Source organism: Phymastichus coffea, unplaced genomic scaffold (genome assembly GCF_024137745.1).
Source record: "Phymastichus coffea isolate CEN01 unplaced genomic scaffold, Cenicafe_Pcof_1.1 PCOF00076, whole genome shotgun sequence".
In the NCBI taxonomy this organism is placed as follows: domain Eukaryota; kingdom Metazoa; phylum Arthropoda; class Insecta; order Hymenoptera; family Eulophidae; genus Phymastichus; species Phymastichus coffea.
The window spans coordinates 944,182-952,350 of record NW_026706887.1 but is presented as its reverse complement, the minus strand read 5'-3'; positions in this window follow the sequence as shown (position 1 = coordinate 952,350).

The window sequence follows — 8,169 nt, the reverse complement described above, 5'->3', positions numbered from 1 at the left end:
GTTACGGGATCGTTCTCTCTCCGCTTATTTTATTCTCGCGTCGAAATTTATGAACGAGCGAGATAATAAAAATCGTCCGGCATTCGGCTCGCGCGCGCTTCGATCTTCCTTCCCCATCTTATTCCCTCCTCTTTCTCTCTCTCTCTCTCTCACACACACACACACGCACACACACTCTCTCTCTCTCTCTCTCTCGGATTATAAGGGTATAATGCTCGCCTGATGAGCTCGAATCTGCGGACACCCCATTCCCAACTGACAACATGCACAGATGCCAATGACGATATCATCACAAACAAATTCATTACAACTAATAGCGCTCAATCCAATTATTGACATATCACTAACATGGTTTGTCATTCTGATTATTAGGTCACTCAACTAGATACTATATCTACTTTCCCTGCACTCTTCTTTCGCAAATAACTAATTTGTAAAACAACAGACTTACGATGTCATTTACAGCTGTTCAACACGAACAAAACAAGCTGATTAGCATAATGAGAATTTGATTGTGGTCAAATGTCTCGGACAAATTTTGTAGGAATATGAAAAGAATGTTAATTAAATGAATATTTATGAGGACTGGCTGGCTATCACATCCTAAATTTAAGATCTCTCGAGATTTAATATACACGAAGGCATACGTAGTGTTAGTCAAGCAGCGGAACATAACGAGTGATCGAGATGCCGAATGTGCCGTGCGCGCACAGTATATTTCAATGCAGGGCGCGAGCGCCAAGCGTATAAATCTTGAGCTTTATCACTGCGGGTCATACAAAATTAATTATCAACTTCTCTCCTCACCGCGACACGCTCGTTTAAGCGCCCTGTAAGAGAGGTGGATAGGTGCTGCTGACCGATTGTCAAAATCTTTGAAACTAAATGACGACAAGTCACACGCGTAAAAATCAAGTGTTGGCGCCACGCATACACAACATACGTGCTTGGATGCGTATCAAAAATAGCAAAGAGATAGCATCTGAAAGTCGTGCTTACGGACGTGTGTGCATATTCAGGAGAATTTTATTGCTCGATATCTAGATGAATTCGTCAGACGATTATCCCGATGGCAGAATCAAGAGAAGTAAAAAGGGAGAAAGAAGAAGAGCTGGTAGAGAGAGAGAGAAGAATGATTGTGTTATGGTAGTAGTGGCATTTTCGAGGAAGGGGCAGGAATGACACGCCCCTGACGAGATCAGTCGAGATTGTGCCACGCGCTCGCCTCTCTGGATTCCCTGATTCGACGACTGATCCTGCGTCTCTGTCAGATCTAAGCTAGCTAGCTGCCCCTTTACTTTGCGCCCTCGACCCTCACTAACACAAACACATACGGCAAACTCATCTCCACGCGCCCGCCGCAGCGGACCATCGTTCTTTCTTTATTTTCTCTCTCTCTCTCTCTTTCTCTCTCTTTATCTCGCAGTTCCCTCCTCGACAAATTCATTTCTCACTTTTCACGCTATCTCTTTAATTCCTGCATTTGCGAATTTGTCGACCAAAAGAGATATTCGAATAACCAACTATTCGTCGAATATATAACTCATTATCAGAGGGATCGATCTAACACACTTCTATTATTTACGGCAGCCAGTAAAGCACCACAACTTTACAAGATACCATCTATCTTCTGTGCAGTGCACAATTGTAACAATCTTTCTCGTATATTTCTTATTCGATCTTCTCGCCGAGAAGTCCGCATAGTCCGAGAGAAGGCGAAGGTAGCTCGGGTTCAAAAATAAAAAACTCCCGATAAATGTTCTTACTTTTATCGCGACCGCGAGCCAACATCGCACGAAATCATGGTCCTTTTTCGCTGCGTGCATCATCTCCCCTTGTCCTCAACTCTACTCGTCTTTTTTCAAACTTATCGATCTTTCTTACGAGCTGACGTTCAGTATTACAGTCGAAGACGCCTCGCGAGCCAACCAACGCGAGTGAGGGCAAAAACGAATCAACAGACAACAAGTAAGAGAGAAATAGAGTGAAAAAGAGCCGGAGGGTTGCAGAGATGTGCGAAAAAAGTATGAACCATAGTGAGGGACAAACAAAGAAATAGAAAAATTGTCAGACAGCCAGAAAGATACATTAGAAAGATAGACAGAGAAGACATTACAGCTGTTGTATAGATAAGAGACTTTGAACAAACTCATTTTATTAGGTAGATTTTAGTGTTGAAGCAAACAGTTTTTTCAATTTTTCAAAATCTTGATTTATCACAAATCATCTCCTTGGTTTCCCTTACAATTGTCATTTTCCTAAAAAACAAACAAATCTAAAATAACGGTCAAAACGAATATATATTTTACAATTCAGTGAATATACCTTACAATTAATGGCAGTAGTCTGTTTTTGAAGTATACACAATTTATTGACCTCGGATAGATTACGTATTCTTCTAAAATTTCGTCAATCTGAAATATTAATTTTCAAACTATAGAAATTCATTAAAGCTAATTTCTGACAATCGTGGATTGGCTATTGTAAATTTAATTGGCAATCATTGCGATCATTGAATCGATAGTTCTGTCTTTCTACTTTTTATTTCGTTATATTTAAGAGTTATTTATTCTTCACATAACTATATCGGGCACTAAAACTGTTTTAGAATTATCGTCTATTTTATCAATAGTGTCTTTACAGCGAATGAATCCAGATTGGAAACACTGCTACTGGAACAAAGAATAATTATCGATTAACGATTTGCATTTGTGAATTTGCATTTGCGTTCAAGTTTTCGATATGTCATTGCGAATATTAGCTTGAACTAGTTTAATTTATTGTGTATTTAAATATATGTTTTATTTTACTCTTTAAATCGTACCTATATAACTTGATAATTAAACATTCAGCCTGGCAGAAGAAAAAAATTCATATCGAAGCTCAAAATTTAAAAAATGCACAAGAAAAATAATTTCCTTTTTAGTTTTTATATGGAATTAAGTACAATACTAAGGTTATATACATTTCTTTAAGCACTTTAATGATTTCTCGTTGGCATGTTTAAACGGCTGCACGTTTAGATGGTTGCTTAATACATCATTCCAATGCACTCTACAAACATTTGTAGGTTATCAGTTGATCTGAAACACGGATACCTTACAACCATTGGACTGAAGAGAATAATTTGAGGAACAATTTTAGGCGTAGTAACTGCTATTGCCAAAGTAAGTTAATGAGTTGCATTTAGTCATTTTTCTCAAGTAGTTCTTTATAATACTTTATAATTAAAGCAGGGAAGATTGGATGGAAACGTGTAACTGACTATTGCGTGCGATACACCGAATGAGATTTCTTTTTAAACTACCATATTAGTTGAATGGAGTGTTACGAGTCATAGGCAAATTATTTCTAGATTTTCATGAATTCCTGAGAAATTGGCGTGCACTAATGCTATAAGTCTTTTATTTCGTTGGATCATGTTCATCATTTATTTTTTGTTATATACAAAGCATCTATATGTATAATACATGACTAGATCGCAAAGTGACAGTGGAAATCCCCTTATCATCAAAAGAAATATAGTAGGCGCCCGTTATGGTTCTAGGGCAATATCTAAACAGATAAAGTATTGTTCATTTGCTAGCCTTACAGACTATCAAGCTAATCTGCACATAAGTGTTCATTACTGAAAATCGAGGATAATGACCAAGTTGGCAACCAAAATATAGGAAAATTGCTTATGTCACAATTCATACTGTCATCGAACGAGGGAAATCGCAAATGAACAAACAACGTTTTCTATATATATTTAAAAGTAATGCACAAAAGAAAGGCGAAGAGGATCGTCACGGGGTAATACGTATAATCGAATGCTGCTGAGGAGGCCGAGAGTCGTGGAATGCAATCCAGCAATATGTTCTCATTTGTCGCTTGAATTTAAATCCAAAACGTTTTCACTCACATTGATTTTTATGGATTTCGAGAGCTATTTTTCACAGGTTAGCGTTATTTGCAAGATTTATAATTATCAAAAGTTGTTCCGTCATTTAGTGTCCTAAAAAAATAAATAAAGCGCTTTATGCACTTTATTGCACTTTTTCACCACTTTGTTCTAACATTATTTGTTGGTTCCCTTCCGGGAACTTTTACGATAGTGAGTAAGATGTAAAAGATAATTATGCCCATTGGTAGCATAAAAACATTTATTCATCGTACGTTTCGGAGCTGTAAAATATCCTGAAAGTATTACATAAGAAAAATTGGCGATTCGAATTTTATCCTACCCATTGATAAACATATTCATGATATGTTCACGTGACAAACAAAACGCATACTGTTATAAATGTAGTAAATCCAATTTTGTTCAATTCATTTGTGGAGATTTGTCGTGTTTATCTGTGATCCTTGGCATAGAATATTACTAATGACTACAAACGATAAGCATCGATGCATCTTTTTATAAGCGGACGAGCATTCGAGCTGGAGTTCGGCCGAGCTATCCCCGAAAAAAATTAATTTTGACAAGATAAGATCTCCTATTAATCGCAGCGTTGGAACGGAAGGAGAGGAGGAGAGAGGAAGAGAGAGTCGACGCGTGCGTGCGTAAATGGGTTACAAGGTGGAGATTCCAGGCAGCGGCGGCGAGTCGCGCCACTAGGGCGCAATATTATAAATTATTTATTTGCGTTTCCAAATGATCCTTGAAAAATCATGGTATTATGCTAATGCTACGATTAACATATTGGGAAGAGCCAACATGATATTTCAACTCGTCGTATATACATCGCAGCAAGAGCTAAAAAGGGAGACGGAGCGAGCATCCGCGAAGAGAAAAAGTAGCAAAGTCCAAGCAAGCCGAGGAGGACCGCCGCGCGAAGAAGGGAAGAGACGCGGATGAAGAGAGGAGCGTAAAAGTCAGCTACGGCAAACAAATATTTTTCCGAAATTACTGGGCATATTGTTCGCCGATGCTCGTGTCGAAGGCTCGTACGAGCTCCGGACAAAGACGCGCTCCAAAAAGAAATAAATAAAAAAACTGAACTGAAGAGAGAGAGAGAGAGAGAGAGCAATTCGGAGCACGAGGTCGAAGCGCCTCGGATGATTCATAGCGGCGAATCGCATTCGCACGCTCTTTTTTTCTCATGGTATATATTGGAACGAGCGACGCGGCGGCGTCCCTTGGGGGGTGGTGCTGCTAGTGGTCGATCATAAGCAACGCAAACGTAATTAACGTTGGCCTATCATTATGTGGTAGCGAGCGACCACTCCCTCGTCACATTATATGTTTATAAATCAGAGCCGAGAGAGAGAGAGAGAGCAGCGCGCGCTTGCACGAGATACGGCGAGAGCACGAAATATGCGAGCAGCAGAGCGCGAGCGCACGCGGCCGCAGCAACGGGAACAACAAAGAAGTAAACGAGCGAGCAGAGGAGAAGGAGAATCGCAGGTAGAGGAATTCTTATGCTAATGATTTTATGACTGGGGAAACGAATGCTCGTCATATTTTTAATCGCAGCCCTTTGCATCTTCTCACATTGTCTGTATCGCAGCCTGCACACCGCACAAACACCAAAAATAATCAACCCGGCATACGACGCCTATTTTTCTGTCGTTTCACATTGGCTCGCACGATATGCATTTTCCACCGTTCTCGATCAGTAAAATACTCGAACCGGTTACACGTCATAGCTCTGATCGAAGCAATCCTGCACGAGTCCGCGAAAAAAAATGTATAAACACTGTGGCTTGTCCAACAGTCCAGACAATGAGATCCAACGAGGTTCGAGACATCGTTAAGAGCCGCAAGCACGTTTTTCCTGTTTTCCCATCCGTCGTAATTATTGGGCGTCGCGAGACGCGAATGGAGAGTACCGGCATAGACGAGCAGCAAGCGTTCGCAAATGATAGCGTGGCGGGAAAAGAGGGTGGAGCGAGAACGATCGAGGAGTGTACGCTGATCCGCTTGCGCGCTTCGGGCGGCAGTGTTACAAGACGAATCGCGCGAAAAATCGAGGGAGCAGAGACGTTCGGAGGAGACCGGAGGGGAGGGCAAGCGTAGTGGCAATTGCCGGTGCCGTCGGCAGTTCGTATGCAAAGAGGCTTTGGTTACAATACGCGAGCGAGAAAGCGAGCGCAGGTGGATGCAGCCAGGCCTGGTGAAAACTGCTCGGCGTCTTTGTTCCCGACGGACAGCTTGACGGATATCAAGTGCCGGCGAGCTGGCGCGGCATAACGCACGCTGCTTTTCCCTTCTCTCGGGAGCCAACTTGTCGAGTATAGCAGCAGCTATCCTAATTACACGCTGCACGCTCTGCACTCGGCTCCTATCTCGGACTGCACACGGCTGCACGTGCGCTGCTCTAGGTGTACACGCGCGTTCGGCTCGCCGGCGCACCGCAGATAGCACTGCCAGATAAAGTGCTGCCGAGGAGGTCTCCCGGCGCCCTCCTCTCCTCCTGGCCTGCGCACGTACGACGCTGCCGCTGCCGCTGCCGCGCCGCGCTAATCTCACCATCTCGGGCGTTCCTAGCCTCCTTCGTTGTGCGTGAAAATGCCGGGCTGCTTCCACCGAGCTTTTTATTCGCCGTGCTTGTTTAGCCGGCCGCCTGATTTATTTCGCTTGATGCTTATTGTGCCGGCTTTGGCGCGCGCGGCCTGTCTCCCCGGCAGCTCCGGCACTCGCTTATTTCTGCGCGCAACTCCAGCGCTCCCGCGCGTCCTTCTCCGCCGGCCGAACTGGCAAATTGTTCGCGCGTCGCGCTAATCCACGCGGCGTGCAACCGCGAGCGATCAATTTGATCGCCGATAAAAAGCATAATGCGCGTTAAATTAAAGCCGTGCCCGGAGCGGAAAAAACGCATAACGCGGCTGCAGCGCGAGTCAATTGATTTATCGCGAGGGGAGGGTTGCGCGTGAAAAGTGATTCGCGACGGCTCGCGGCCTAATTAGCATGGCGGACCGGGCCGAGAGTGCGGCCTGTCGGCAAGGAGATCGCGAGTCGGAAGCGTGGCGCGCGTAATTGGCGCGCCCCGGCCGTGCGAGGGATTGACGTAACGGGGCCAAGATAAGCCCCGGGGCCCGGTCGATGCGGCGCGAGAGCGCGCGCAGCTGGCTCGACCGGCGAGCTTCGGCCCCGGGGAAATGGGTCGGAATTAGCATGAATCGGCGGCTACGCCCGGGCAGCTTTGCGCGGCGATCGCCGCGGCCGATCTCGCGTGGCGCTCGCCATTTTCCTCGCGGGCGCGCGCGCGATCGCCGCGTAGGTGCCGAGTGCCGCCGCCGCCGCCGCCGCCACCGCGCTACTTGATATATGATCCCATTGGCTACCAACTTGTCGGCTGTAGTAGTTGGCTCTTGCAGCTCTCCACCTCCTCGGCCGCGCGTTGCTTCCTCCCTCTCCCGCTCGATCTAAGCTACAGCGCGGATAGCGAACGCGGCACCACCTCTCCGCTGCATCGCCCTGGCTGCTGCTGTAGCATGCCAATTAAAATTCTTTCTCTCTCCCGCTCTGCCGACGCCATCGTGTTTTCTCTCGGTGCTTCTGCAGACACCCAGCCAAGCTCACGCTGCGCAGCCGGAATCGCAATTAAAAGCGCTCACGACTCTGCCTCGCATATCAGTGCTCTCTCTCTCTCTCTCTCTCTCTCTCGTTTCTCCTTCTCGCGGATATATATCCAGAAAACGCCGACCGATGGAGTTATTAAACCCTATTGCGCGATTGCAGATAAGACTAATTGTATATTTTGTAAAACCTGGCGTCAGACGAGCAAAGAGAGCGCGCTTTAATTATCTCGTTGACGGGTTGCCACTCGGACATTGATCTAAGGAAGCCCGCGAGTCTTGCCACGAGTCCTTTGATTGGGAACGTCGTTATTCTACATGCGCGCGCCTGCTTACAACCGACTGCTCTACTCTACCAACCCCTCTCCCTTTTTCGAGTTTCCTTTACCAGTAGGCGTGCTGTTTGTCTCTCTAGACTTTCCCCGATTTCTAAACCACTTATCAGAATTAGCATTGTTGTTCCGACTCTGCATCTGACTCAGACTCAATTTCTCAATTTTGTTGTTGTAAATTTCCTGCTATTGATCAGCCGATTAGCTAACGTCTGTATCGCGTTGAAAGTTTAATTTTGTAGTCTACCAGTCTTATTATTCAGCTTTCGTTCGGAGATCGTTTATCAAAGCTGTTCGTAAATGACTAACACGCTGAACAGAGTATTTTATTTAA